Source organism: Lottia gigantea (assembly GCF_000327385.1).
Source record: "Lottia gigantea unplaced genomic scaffold LOTGIsca_143, whole genome shotgun sequence".
Classification (NCBI taxonomy): domain Eukaryota; kingdom Metazoa; phylum Mollusca; class Gastropoda; family Lottiidae; genus Lottia; species Lottia gigantea.
In genome coordinates this window covers 180,259-194,417 of record NW_008707672.1, presented here as the reverse complement: position 1 = coordinate 194,417, position 14,159 = coordinate 180,259, and positions in this window count along the sequence as shown.

Sequence of the window (14,159 nt, the reverse complement as noted above, 5' to 3'; positions counted from 1 at the left end):
CCCTGCTTTGACCTATTATATACTCTCCACTTATCTTATATATTAATCTTTTATTTAACTTTAATAATTACCTAAATTAGAACTTAAAGTTGAGTTACCTCCCATTGGACTACATTCAGACACAGAAATTCATGGTACTGTGAAAGCAACGTAAGTAGGATTAAGATGACAATTGTCCATAATATAGAAACAGCATAAGCGAATCATGTTCCCAACGTTGCCTGTCATACCTTAGGCTATGTTTTCGGTTCTTCTATTTTCCACCTATAGATAATCCTGTCGGGAAACGTACCTCCTCTACACAGCTTTATATTAGGGCAACTGCCGATACGAGAGGTACCGAGCAAAATAAAAGAAAGAAAGAAGAAAGTAAAAAGGAAAATATGCTCTGGAATTTGGTTGCTGTTCATATATAGATATATTTTCCTCAATTGCATATTTTCTTACCTTTTTAGATATACATTTGGAAAGCGTTGAATCGTTGAATTGAAGATATACTGTTGAGCTCCTGGTTGGGATAATAACTAACGCCAGAAAGTGGGCAATGAGGTTTTTTTGCCAAACAGCACACTGCGCGGTATTCGCCTGCCAAATCATCAGATTTTGTCTGAGGATGTCTGAGACATCACCGGGATCGAAAATCAATTTTTTGTATTTTTCCCTCAACCGCCCTTTCTGAACAACGACCAGCCTTTTGAGGTTTGCATCGGCGTACTTGAAGCTCACCTCCCACTCCTGCCTCTGATAAGATGTTACTAACTTACTAATCTCTGAGTTAATCCAACCTCATTTTGGCTGAAAAACAATACGCCCGTAAAGTGGAAGGTGTAAGAATTTTTTCCTCCTTACCTTTTGTCAGCCAAGGGGAAAAACGGTGAGTGGGTTTGACCAATTTTCTATTTTTGGCTCACCCGCATAGGATAACCAAATTGCTATGCTGATTAGCACTTTTGAGACTTAATCCTCGGAGGGGTGCAAAAAAGCTTCTAAGGTATCTAACGCAGGGCCTGCAGGAAGATCCTTGTTCCTGCGACTGTGACGTTTTGGTCTTTGTGCTTCCTCATCCTCCTCCTCCTCCTCCTGATCTTGCTATTCTTCTGCTCTCGCTTGTTCATCAACCTCCTCCTGGGTTAGAGTTGTAGGCATACTTCGCCTTGTTAGCCTGAAATATGCTGGATCTGTGGCCGACATGTGGAGAGTACGGATTAAATGATGACCAAATACGGTCACAAATTTTCCACATGTCGGACACTTTTTTTTTGTCTGTCTTGGCAGTTACGTCTTGACTGCTTAGAACAGCAGCCTCCCTATTGGATTAGCTGTGCACTACCGTGAAATGCCTCCTCAATTGGATGACTATCGCACCACTCAGTGGGCAGATTTTAGGAGCCCGGGGCTTATTTGCTGGTTTTTGGGGCGGAGACCTTGGTACAGAGACATGTTCACCTTCCGAACAAGACACAGGTTCAGAACTTGATACATTTTCTGAAGCAGAGACATTTTCTGCAACAGAGACATTTTCTGAAGCAGAGATATTTCTGAAGCAGTGCCGCTGCAGGCCATAACTGCCGAAATAGACAGGAGCAAATTAATGCAAGAGGCTAATAAAAAGCTTAAAACCCACAAAAAAACTAAATTTCATAAACAGTATGAAAATAAAATTAAATTTAATTTAAAAGATCTAGTGTATGTAAGGGTGTGTGTTTTTGTGTATTTCTAGAAATTTGTAAATACAATGGGTGAGTGCAGAGCAGAAAAAGTGAACGACGTTTTAGTCTTGAGAGTTCTAGTACAAGTGGCCCTAACGTGATGTTCTGTTGTTTATATAGGGTTGAGAGTACTGCGTGACCTACTTTCACTTAGTGAGTTTTGGCAGGTAGAAGAGACAAGTAAAAAATCGAAAATTAATGTGGACTTAGGAAAAAAATGTGCTGAATAAGATGGTAAGGCCCAAAATATTCTTTACCCCCGGGCTAGGGCATGCCAAGTGATCATTTAAAAAAAAAACGAATTACTTCCAACAATTTACGGGAAGTAACTCATGCAGAAATTTGAAAAATAACAATTTTAAGGGTCAAAAAATCTATAGATGAAATCCCTGATGTCCCTTTTACCCGGAAAAGTTGAAAAACCCTCAAAAAACCTTAATTTCGGCCCTATTTTTTTAAAACATCAAGTAATGTCGCATAAACCTGCCCTACATTTATAACTTTTTTAAATTTAAAGAGTAAATGTGTAAAAAACCTGCCCTACTGTTATAACACTGATCCACTTAACTAAAGTACATTGACCTTTGATGTCTCAAAAACCTGCCCCGTCGTTCCCAACCCATCTTCAAAGAGTAATGTCGCATAAGTAACTAAAACCCAAAACGCGTTCCTTTTCTGTGAGTTTCGGCTGACTTGTTTGAGTAGAGTGCAAGTTGACACCCGAAATCTCCACGATTCTCTCTTTTCTCACCTAGCCCTAGCCCTTTTCATGTGCTAGAACTAGCCCAAAAAGGCCGTACAGGATATTTTGGTCAAAAATTTAAAAATGCGTAAAGCCAATTCAGTCCTCTATCCGATCATCAAAGTCTCAAATCCCTAAAGTCACTCAAACTACCCGGTTGCCGCGCTTTTATACTTTATACATAGTATTAGCAACCACATTCAACATGGCCGCCGATTCTTCGCATATCGAAATTTGAAGAAGTTAATACCCTATTGTCATCTCAAAAATCCCACCAAAACATAAAATCTCGTTTTATCTCGTTTTTTCACTTTCTCATTTCTCTGTAAGACCAATAACACATTGCTTCACTTTATAGCCAAGAAACTAGATATTCTCCGATTCGCTTCAAACTTTGCATACAGATATAGTTTTTTATTCTCTATCTATCGGTGCAATTTTCAGCTTTCTAGATTTGCAACTTTTTGCACCTGCATATAAACAAAATAGCAAAATGTCCATGTCCCTAACATTTCGACCGCGCATGCGCACAGCCAATTCACTCGTCTATCCGATCCTGAAAGTCCCAAATCCTAAAGCCACTCAAACTACCCGGTTGCCGCGCTTTTATACTTTATACACAGTATTAGCAACCATATCCAACATGGCCACCAAAAGCAGAAAGCTGTCTCAAAAACCTTTGCCCCATTGTTAGAACCACTGTCCGTCAGTAATACCTGCCCTGATTTAGAACCTATACTTAAAACAGACTGAAAAATGTCCCAAAAACCTGCCCCATGCTCTAGAACAACTGTCAACAATTCCTACCCCACTGCTAGAACTATGATAAAAATTGGAAAAAAATACTAATCCCAAGAGTCCAAGAACAAACGGTCTTTTCTAAGTGTCTCAAGAACTTGAATTATTGCATGCAGATAAGTGTGTCCGAGTTACGTTTAGGGCCCAAAGAGCAGATTCCTGCAACGATTCCAAAAACCTAAATTAGGTCGGTCAAGTTGCAGAGTCTCAGAACAAACGCCCACTTCCAAGGGTCTACGAGTCTCTAAAGGCAGCTGGACCTTTGATTGAACAGAAACATTTCGGTTTGATGCGAGAAATTTTTTCTGATCAATTTGTCATTTTGGCCATTTCCTCTCAGTGTTTCATGTCAATAAAACCTGCCCCATTGCTAGAACTAGTGTCATTCCACTATTTGATGTCTGTAATACCTTGCCCCATTGCTAGAACCCATACAACTGCCCTCAGTCACTTAGGTCCACAGGTCCTCACTAACTTAAGACCAAGGGCCCTCAGCCACTTTTGTCCAAAGGCCCTCACCCACGTAGGTCCACAGGTTTAGGTTTGATAATGAAAATGTTAAGCCGAATGTCCCTTTAGGTGGAATTGCAGGAACCACAGACGTCTGATTGAAAATGTGAATGGTGCAAATTGATGCCATCAGTGTTCCCGTAACATAAAATACATCAAATTTATAGAAAAACTCTTCACAATACCTTTAAGAAGTCTTTCAATGAACTATTTTGTAATACAGAGTGGCTACAGTAAACAGAAATAATTTCTTGTTCAACATTATGGTGAGTAAAGTTCGAATTTGCTTTGTGTTCAGTGAACAATGACGTTAAAAGTATATTGATATCAAGAACGACCACACGATAGGAACTGTATCGTGTTGTGAATTAGAAGCTATGGTTTCAAAAATCCATCAAAAATATATCGGAGCCCTGACTGTGAAGGTATTTCATAATTTCCAAAGATGAGTATAAATGACCATGTTGAGTTCCTTTCACGTTTTTGGGGGTGGTGGTGGTTCAAACTTCTTATGACGAGTTCCTTTCATGTCTTTTCTTTTTTTTTTGGGGGGGGGGGGGGGGGGGATTATTCATGACCTGGTACTCAAAATCTACCCCCTGCTTTGACCTATTATATACTCTCCACTTATCTTATATATTAATCTTTTATTTAACTTTAATAATTACCTAAATTAGAACTTAAAGTTGAGTTACCTCCCATTGGACTACATTCAGACACAGAAATTCACGGTACTGTGAAAGCAACGTAAGTAGGATTAAGATGACAATTGTCCATAATATAGAAACAGCATAAGCGAATCATGTTCCCAACGTTGCCTGTCATACCTTAGGCTATGTTTTCGGTTCTTCTATTTTCCACCTATAGATAATCCTGTCGGGAAACGTACCTCCTCTACACAGCTTTATATTAGGGCAACTGCCGATACGAGAGGTACCGAGCAAAATAAAAGAAAGAAAGAAGAAAGTAAAAAGGAAAATATGCTCTGGAATTTGGTTGCTGTTCATATATAGATATATTTTCCTCAATTGCATATTTTCTTAACTTTTTAGATATACATTTGGAAAGCGTTGAATCGTTGAATTGAAGATATACTGTTGAGCTCCTGGTTGGGATAATAACTAACGCCAGAAAGTGGGCAATGAGGTTTATTTGCCAAACAGCACACTGCGCGGTATTCGCCTGCCAAATCATCAGATTTTGTCTTTTATACTTTCAGATCAATGGCGAAAAGAAATATATATTTTCTCTGGTCGGCATCAAGAAATCGAGAAGTTATTGGAATAATTTGTCTAATGTCCAGATTGTAGCCCGAGTAACTGAGAAGGTGACTGGTAAAACGCTGAATGGAACGGGGGAGATACTTTTCTACCAGTCTAAATATAAAGTCGATTTTCTTCCTATTACACCATCAACATTTAAACCCGGACTACCCTACACTGCTTATGTAAGTTTCTTTAAACCGTATTACTCTACTTTTTAGTTTTTCTATCCCACAAGTCCTTATTTTATCAAGAAATGGGTTCTACATGCCACCATTTGATTGGTTAAAAATACTACCACCTCTATACTTTCATTTTGCTGACTGTATTTGTCTAAACCGGGACTGCCCTTAATTGCTTATATAAGCTTCTAGATATGCTGTTTTGAAAGATATGGCTGTCTTAATATTTTCTGATAGAAGTTCATTTCAGCTATCTGTATGATATGACATTTACACCTAAACCCCAGGGTCACAATACCATTCCCCTTTACCATCCTAAGGTCATGAGATCACGTAACCTATGTTCATTATCTCACAAACTCTTACCACTCTAGATTCATTAGACCACGTACCGTTAACACCCTAGGTACATAATACCATGTACTCTTACCATCCTAGGGTTATGATATGACATACACTTACCGCCCTAGGTTCATACGACCACGTACCCTTACCACCCTGGGGTCATGACATAACAACCTCTTACCTCCCTAGGGTCATAATATCACTAGTCCTTGAATTACAAATACACAATGCTTTCACCTAATATCACAAGCTCTTACAAGACCTAGAGTTAGCCCTAATGTTAGGCGACGAGTTATACCTAGGTTAGTGTTAAATGTAGGTGTAAGTGTAGGCCTAGGTTTAGACCTAGGGTTAGGCCTAGCGTTAAACCTAGGGTTATGCCTTGGGTTAGGCCTAAGGTTTAGGGTTTAGGTTTCGGGGAAGGGAGGGTTTGATTCTCCCAAATGTACAGGCCTAGGATGGAGCAGGTTAGTGTTAAGTGTAGATGTAGGTGTAAGTGTATGTGTAGGCCTAAGTCTAGGATTAGGCCTTAGTCTAGGTTTAGGTGTAAGTGTAGGCCCAGGGTAAGGCCTAGAGTTAGGCCTAGGGTAAGACCTAAAGTAAGTCCTTGATTTTGGTCTAGAGTTAGACCTAGGGTTAGGCCTAGAGTTAGACCTAGGGTTAGGCCTTGGGATAGGCCTAGGTTAGTGTTAAGTGTAGATGTAGGAGTAAGTGTAGGCCTAGATTTAGGCCTAGGGTAAGATCTAGAGTTAGGCCTAGGTTAGTGTTAAGTGTAAATGTAAGTGTATGTCTAGGAATATGTCTACGGTTAGGTCTAGAGTTAGGCCCATAATATCATTAGCGCTTACCACTAATTACAATCATAACATCACAAGGCCTTACTACCCTTGGGTCATGACATCACCACCCTGGGGTCATGAGATTACAAGCCATTACCACCCAAGGGTCATGAGATTTCAAATCCTTACCACCCCGGGATCATGAGATTACAAACCATTACCACCCTAAGGTCATGAGATTGCAAGCCTTTACCACCCTAGGGTAATTAATATCACAAGCCCTTACAAGACCGAGAGTTAGTCCTAAGGTTAGGCCTAGAGCTATACCTAGGTTAGTGTTAAGTGTAGATGTAGGTGTAAGTGTATGTCTAAGAATATATCTAGGGTTAGGCCTAAGTCTACGTGTACTTGTAAGTGTAGGCCTAGGATTAGGCCTAGAGTTTGGCTTAGGGTAAAGGTTAGGACTAAGATTAGGCTTAGGGTTAGGGTTAGGCCTAGGATTAGGCTTAGGGTAAGGGTTAGGCCTAGGATTAGGCTTAGGGTAAGGGTTAGTCCTAGGATTAGGCTTAGGGTTAGGTAAAAGTGAAGACCTAGGGTTAGACCTAGCGTAAGACCTAGTGTTAAACCTAGAGTTAGGCCTACGGTTAGTATTAGGCTTAGGGTTAGGCCTAGAGTTATGTGTAAGTGAAGGCCTGGGGATAGACCTAGAGTAAGGCCTAGGGTAAGGCCTAGGTTAGGGTTGATGTAGATGTAAGTGTAGGCCTAGATTTAGGCCTAGGGTTAAGCCTATACTAAGGATTAGGGTTAGGCCTAGAGTTAGACCTAGGGTTGGGCCTAGAGTAAGGCCTATGGTTAGGCCTATGGTAAAGCCTAGGTTAGGGTTAAGTGTACATGTATGTGTAACTGTAGGCCTAGGGTAAGGCTTGGAGTTAGGTTTAGGGTTAGGGTAAGACCTAGGCCCTTACCACACTTGGGTCCTGACATCACGAGCCCTTACCACCGTAGGGCCATGACATAACAAGTCCATACCACCATACAGTCATAATATCAATAGCCCTTACCACCCTAGGGCCATGACATAACAAGTCCATACCACCCTACAGTCATAATAGCAATAGCCCTTACCACCCTAGAGTCATGAGATTACAAGCCCTTACCGCCCTAGAGTCATGGTATCACAAGCACTTACCACCCTTGGGTCATATATGACGAGCCCTTACCGCCCTAGGGTCATGAGATTACAAGCCCTTACCGCCCTAGAGTCATGGTATCACAAACCCTGACCACCCTAGAGTCATACTATCACAAGCACTTACTACTCTTGGGTCATGAAATCACAAACCATTACCGCTCTAGGGTCATGAGATTACAAATCCTTACCACCCCGGGGTCATGAGATTGCAAGCCCTTACCACCCTAGGGTAATCAATATCACAAGCCCTTACAAGACCTACAGTTAATCCTAAGGTTAGGCCTAGAGTTATGCCTAGATTAGTTTTAAATGTAAATGTAGGTTTAAGTGTATGTCTAGGATTATATCTAGGATTAGGCCTAAGTCTACGTGTAGGTGTAAGTGAAGGCCTAGGGTTAAGTGTAGATGTAGGTGTAAGACTAGGCCTAGAGTTAGACCTATGGTTAGGCCTTGGTTTAAGCCTATGGTTTAGGGTTTAGGGTTATGCCTAGGTAAGTGTTAAGTGTAGATGTAGGTGTAAGTGTATGTCTTGGATTATGTTTCTGATTATGTAAGTGTAGGCATAGGGTTAGGCCCAGGATTAGAGTGAGAGACTACAAGCCCTTATCACCCTAGAGTCATGAGATTGCAAGTCCTTACCACCCTAGGGTCAAAATACCACAAGCATTTTCCACCCTAGGGTCATAATATCACAAGCACTCACCACCCTAAGGTCAATCTATCTCATGGCAAATACTCAATCTATCTCATGACAAATACTCAATCTATCTCATGACAAATACTCAATCTATCTCATAGCAAATACTCAATCTATCTCATGACAAATACTCAATCTATCTCATGACAAATACTCAATCTATCTCATGACAAATACTCAATCATTCTCATGACAAATACTCAATCTATCTCATGACAAATACTCAATCTATCTCATAGCAAATACTCAATCTATCTCATGACAAATACTCAATCTATCTCATGACAAATACTCAATCATTCTCATGACAAATACTCAATCTATCTCATGACAAATACTCAATCTATCTCATGACAAATACTCAATCATTCTCATGACAAATACTCAATCTATCTCATGTCAAATACTCAATCTATCTCATGACAAATACTCAATCTATCTCATGACAAATACTCAATCATCTCATGACAAATACTCAATCTATCTCATGACAAATACTCAATCTATCTCATGACAAATGCTCAATCTATCTCATGACAAATACTCAATCTATCTCATGACAAATACTCAATCTATCTCATGACAAATACTCAATCTATCTCATGACAAATACTCAATCTATCTCATGACAAATACTCAAACTATCTCATGACAAATACTCAATCTATCTCATACTCAATCTATCTCATACTCAATCTATCTCATGACAAATACTCAATCTATCTCATGACAAATACTCAATCTATCTCATGAAAAATACTCAATTTATCTCATAGCAAATACACAATCTATCTCATGACAAATACTCAATCTATCTCATGACAAATACTCAATCATTCTCATGACAAATACTCAATCAATCTCATGCCAAATACTCAATCTATCTCATGACAAATACTCAATCTATCTCATGACAAATACTCAATCATTCTCATGACAAATACTCAATCATTCTCATGTCAAATACTCAAACTATCTCATGACAAATACTCAATCTATCTCATGACAAATACTCAATCATTCTCATGACAAATACTCAATCATTCTCATGACAAATACTCAATCTATCTCATGACAAATACTCAATCATTCTCATGACAAATACTCAATCTATCTCATGACAAATATTCAATCTATCTCATGTCAAATACTCAATCTATCTCATGACAAATACTCAATCATTCTCATGACAAATACTCAATCTATCTCATGACAAATACTCAATCTATCTCATGACAAATATTCAATCTATCTCATGTCAAATACTCAATCTATCTCATGACAAATACTCAATCTATCTCATGACAAATACTCAATCATTCTCATGACAAATACTCAATCTATCTCATGACAAATACTCAATCTATCTCATGACAAATACTCAATCATTCTCATGACAAATACTCAATCTATCTCATGACAAATATTCAATCTATCTCATGTCAAATACTCAATCTATCTCATGACAAATACTCAATCTATCTCATGACAAATACTCAATCATTCTTATGACAAATACTCAATCATTCTCATGACAAATACTCAATCTATCTCATGACAAATACTCAATCATTCTCATGTCAAATACTCAATCTATCTCATGACAAATACTCAATCTATCTCATGACAAATACTCAATCATTCTCATGACAAATACTCAATCTATCTCATGACAAATACTCAATCATTCTCATGTCAAATACTCAATCTATCTCATGACAAATACTCAATCTATCTCATGACAAATACACAATCTATCTCATGTCAAATACTCAATCTATCTCATGTCAAATACTCAATCAATCTGAAATTCTGTCAAGTTTTATCTGTCATCACCCAACAACTCATAAAACTAAAGTTATGCTTAGTGCCATCGTGTCACAATCTGCTAGCTAGTTGGGAACGGTAATATTGTATGCTATGGTTGCTTACTGCCATCGTGTCATGGTCCGCTATGTAGTTGAAGACGGTAGTAACGCATGCAATAGTAGCTCACTGCCATTGTGTCACAATCTACTGGCGAGATGGACACGGTAATTTAGATCAATGGGTGCTCATTCTTGTCGTGTCACAATCCGTTAGCTATATAGTTGGACAGTCTATTTCGTAGTTGAGAAAGTTCTAAGTTGATCTATCGTTATTGGTTGTCAATTCATTCCTATCTTCATTTGCCTTTTTGAAATTTGTATGCTCCTGACAGGCCTCTCGCCTCTAACTTCTACCTCCATGTCCATTTCGAGTAGACTGGCAAGCTCTGGAAGAAACAGTGTTAGAAACTGACAATGAAATGTTATCGTTAATGACCACTGGAAGACAAGTGAGAGAGTATATATTTGAATGTATTAAAGTAAAAGTTTGAAATCAATATTTCACTTATTCTATCTACTGTCTTACTTCAGCAAACCTCGCGCTCGGTGCTGCCTAGCTGTCGCGTGCTATTATTCCAATTTTCATTTGGCAACAGTTAGACAGTAGACACTGTCATTCATATTCACTTTCTAGAGTTCATCATTTACTAGTTCAGGCTATTATTTTATCAAACTGACACACAATAAGCGAGCGGCAGTAAATGTATCGGTGTGATCAGACGATGTGATGGAACAGTATTAAACGTCTACATGTTTTCAAGGATTTCCAAAAAGAGATATTACGAGTGAAGCTCAATAAATTCCAGTGTGTATTAATTCTATGAATGGATAGAACCGAGATGGAATCCATATAAGCAACTTGTCGGCGCCTTTCATCTTTAATTAGATGATACTTCTCTAATTAATTTCGAGAAACCTGGTATTGTATATTGTGTAGAGTTTTATAGTAAACATTATGGCGAGAACACGGTGTGTTATTAAAACAACAAGAGATGTGAAATTCATAACATATGAGCTGATATATGTATTGTTAATTGTATTGTGTTTATGGCCTAGTGTTATTAAAAGTGGTAAAATCGACAAGCAGTGCGATCGATGTAAAGTAAAGGTAAAGAAAATGTTACTTTGTATCACAAATTACCTGATTAGGCTATTTCTACGTTTTATTGATTTTTACAGCTGTATTCTGGAGTAGACCAGGGTTTATCAAATTAATGGACAAGTTGTAATATATTTAGGCTGAGTCGATCGAATTCGCAGAGTTTTTTTTTTATATTAATAACCTCATTCGTCTTGTCGTGAAACATTCTCATAGATCACTCGACAGATAAGAATTGAAACAGTGTAGGGTTATGCCTATTATATTTTTGTTAATGTTTAGAGGACTTGGTTGTTACAATGTTGTATTTTTACGACTGTCTTGTTTGATTGATATCTTGCATTTATGACGTTTGATGCGACTGGTGTTTGATAGGTATAATGCATTTTTATGATTTTTGATGGGTCCTTTGTATTTGTTACTATGACGTTAATGTGTTGCATTTATCACGTCTGATGGGTATGTTGCATAGATGCGACAATGACATTTGATGGGAATGTTGCATTAATTCAACTATGGCGTTTGGTGGCACAATGACTTTTATGGATATGTTGCATATAATAATAATTATTTGATGTATGTAACGTAGCTGTTGCAATAGTGAAGACATAAGCATAAGCCTAGCTCTCTATGTGTGGCAACCCCACCGGTCTTTGATGACACTTTGATTCAGTTGTAGAACACGAACCGTTTTGAAGTGTATCAAAGTAAGAAATGTGATAATAATAAATTGTAAAAATTGAAATCAAATTGGTTAACTATATAATATATGACGACTATATACTCTCCGTTCCATTCCACGTGGACGTATAAAAATTACTCCAGCGTAAACGTATTACCTGTAATAATAATTGTAGAATATTGTATGTAGACTATAATTTCAGCCTCATATTTATAGTAATTGATAGAATGTAATCATTACTTAAAACTTAGTGATGTAAGTAAGACAGGGTACAATATGATATTTGGTCAGCGACTGCTTTTGACATGTTACTGTCATAATGAAATGCATTTATACAACTATTACATTTGATGTCACAATGACGTTATATGGATATGTTGCATTTATTCGACAATGACGTTTGATGTCACAATGACGTGATATGGACATGTTGCATTTATGCGACAATGACGTTTGATGTCACAATGACGTTATATGGATAAGTTGCATTTATGCGACAATGACGTGATATGGACATGTTGCATTTATGCGACAATGACGTTTGATGTCACAATGACGTTATATGGATATGTTGCATTTATTCGACAATGACGTTTGATGTCACAATGACGTGATATGGACATGTTGCATTTATGCGACAATGACGTTTGATGTCACAATGACGTTATATGGATAAGTTGCATTTATGCGACAATGACGTGATATGGACATGTTGCATTTATGCGACAATGACGTTTGATGTCACAATGACGTTATATGGATAAGTTGCATTTATGCGACAATTACGTTTGATAGCACAATGACGTGATATGGATATGTTGCATTTATGCGACAATTACGTTTGATAGCACAATGGCGTCTATGGACATGTTGCATTTATGCGACAATGACGTTTGATAGCACAATGACGTTATATGGATAAGTTGCATTTAAACGACAATGACGTTTGATAGCACAATGACGTGATATGGATATGTTGCATTTAAACGACAATGACGTTTGATAGCACAATGACGTGATATGGATATGTTGCATTAATGCGACAATGACGTTATATGAATTATGTTGTATTTTTGCGACAATGAAGTTTGATTGGAATTAGTGTTAATGCGACAATGTCATGTCAGTTGTGTTTATGTTTTCATGATATTTTAGGAGTCAACACTTCCCACCTCCTCCTTCTACCACTGTTAGGACAGACAGAGACAAGACATAACAAGACCAGATATAAAAACAATAAAGATAATTTGTTTTGTCCGCAATGAACTTATGTAGGAATATTGTTTATCTATTATTGTAATGAAGTCTGGTTTCCCATCAGACTAATTTATATCGATTCAATTTGTATTTTCTCTAGATCTTATCGTATTGTCTTCAAATTCCTCTATACAGCCCTATAACAATACTTATTTCATTAATTTAAACCTGTTTTAACGTGTATTAATACTGCTGTCCTGACAAAATTTCCCTTATTGCACACTGCGTGACTTTACCTGTCTTCATTTGCCATTAGGTACAGAAAATAGGCCTTACACTCCATCCATTTCATTTCAGTTCATTGGAATAGGTCATCTTGTATTCTACAGAAAAAGAGGAGACTGGCAAAGAATTCTCTTATTTGACCCTGCATGACGTTGTCCGTCTTCATTAGCTCACAAGGTGCAGAAAAATAGGACGTAAAACTCCATTCCGTTCCATTTTCATTTCTATGAACTGTATGCAAGCATTAGAACAAAAATTTTATTTGACAAATTAGTCAATCAAACCTTTACCTGCGGATCTATGACATCACACAGTACCTTACACGAAACTATGTATGGTTCTTAAAATGGAATAACACACGAACGTAGTTCACAACCATAATGAATCTCAACCTCGACTTAATACGTCGAATTTTCAATATATCTTTAAAATATCAACGAAACCTTCAAATCAGACTCTAAGCCATTTCTAAAACTTTCAATGTGATTTGAAGGCCTAATCGAAATGTTACAAACAATTCGGCTTATTAAGTCCAAGTAGTGATTTAAAATGGCTGTGAACTACGTTCGTGTGTTTTATTTCCATGTAAGAACTTTACGTAGTTTCGTATGTCACGGCCTCGATCATGTTTGGATAGATTTTCACCATAATGATGAGAAATTCGATCAAAACTAGTTTTCTCATCGTACGATAAGACTACATGAATCAGTGAAGTTTTTCAATTTGAACATAATTTGGCAATTGGCAATTCAGTTTATAGACTTTACGTCGTAGGAATATTAAAATTGTAGAAATTTTAAGAACGAAAATGT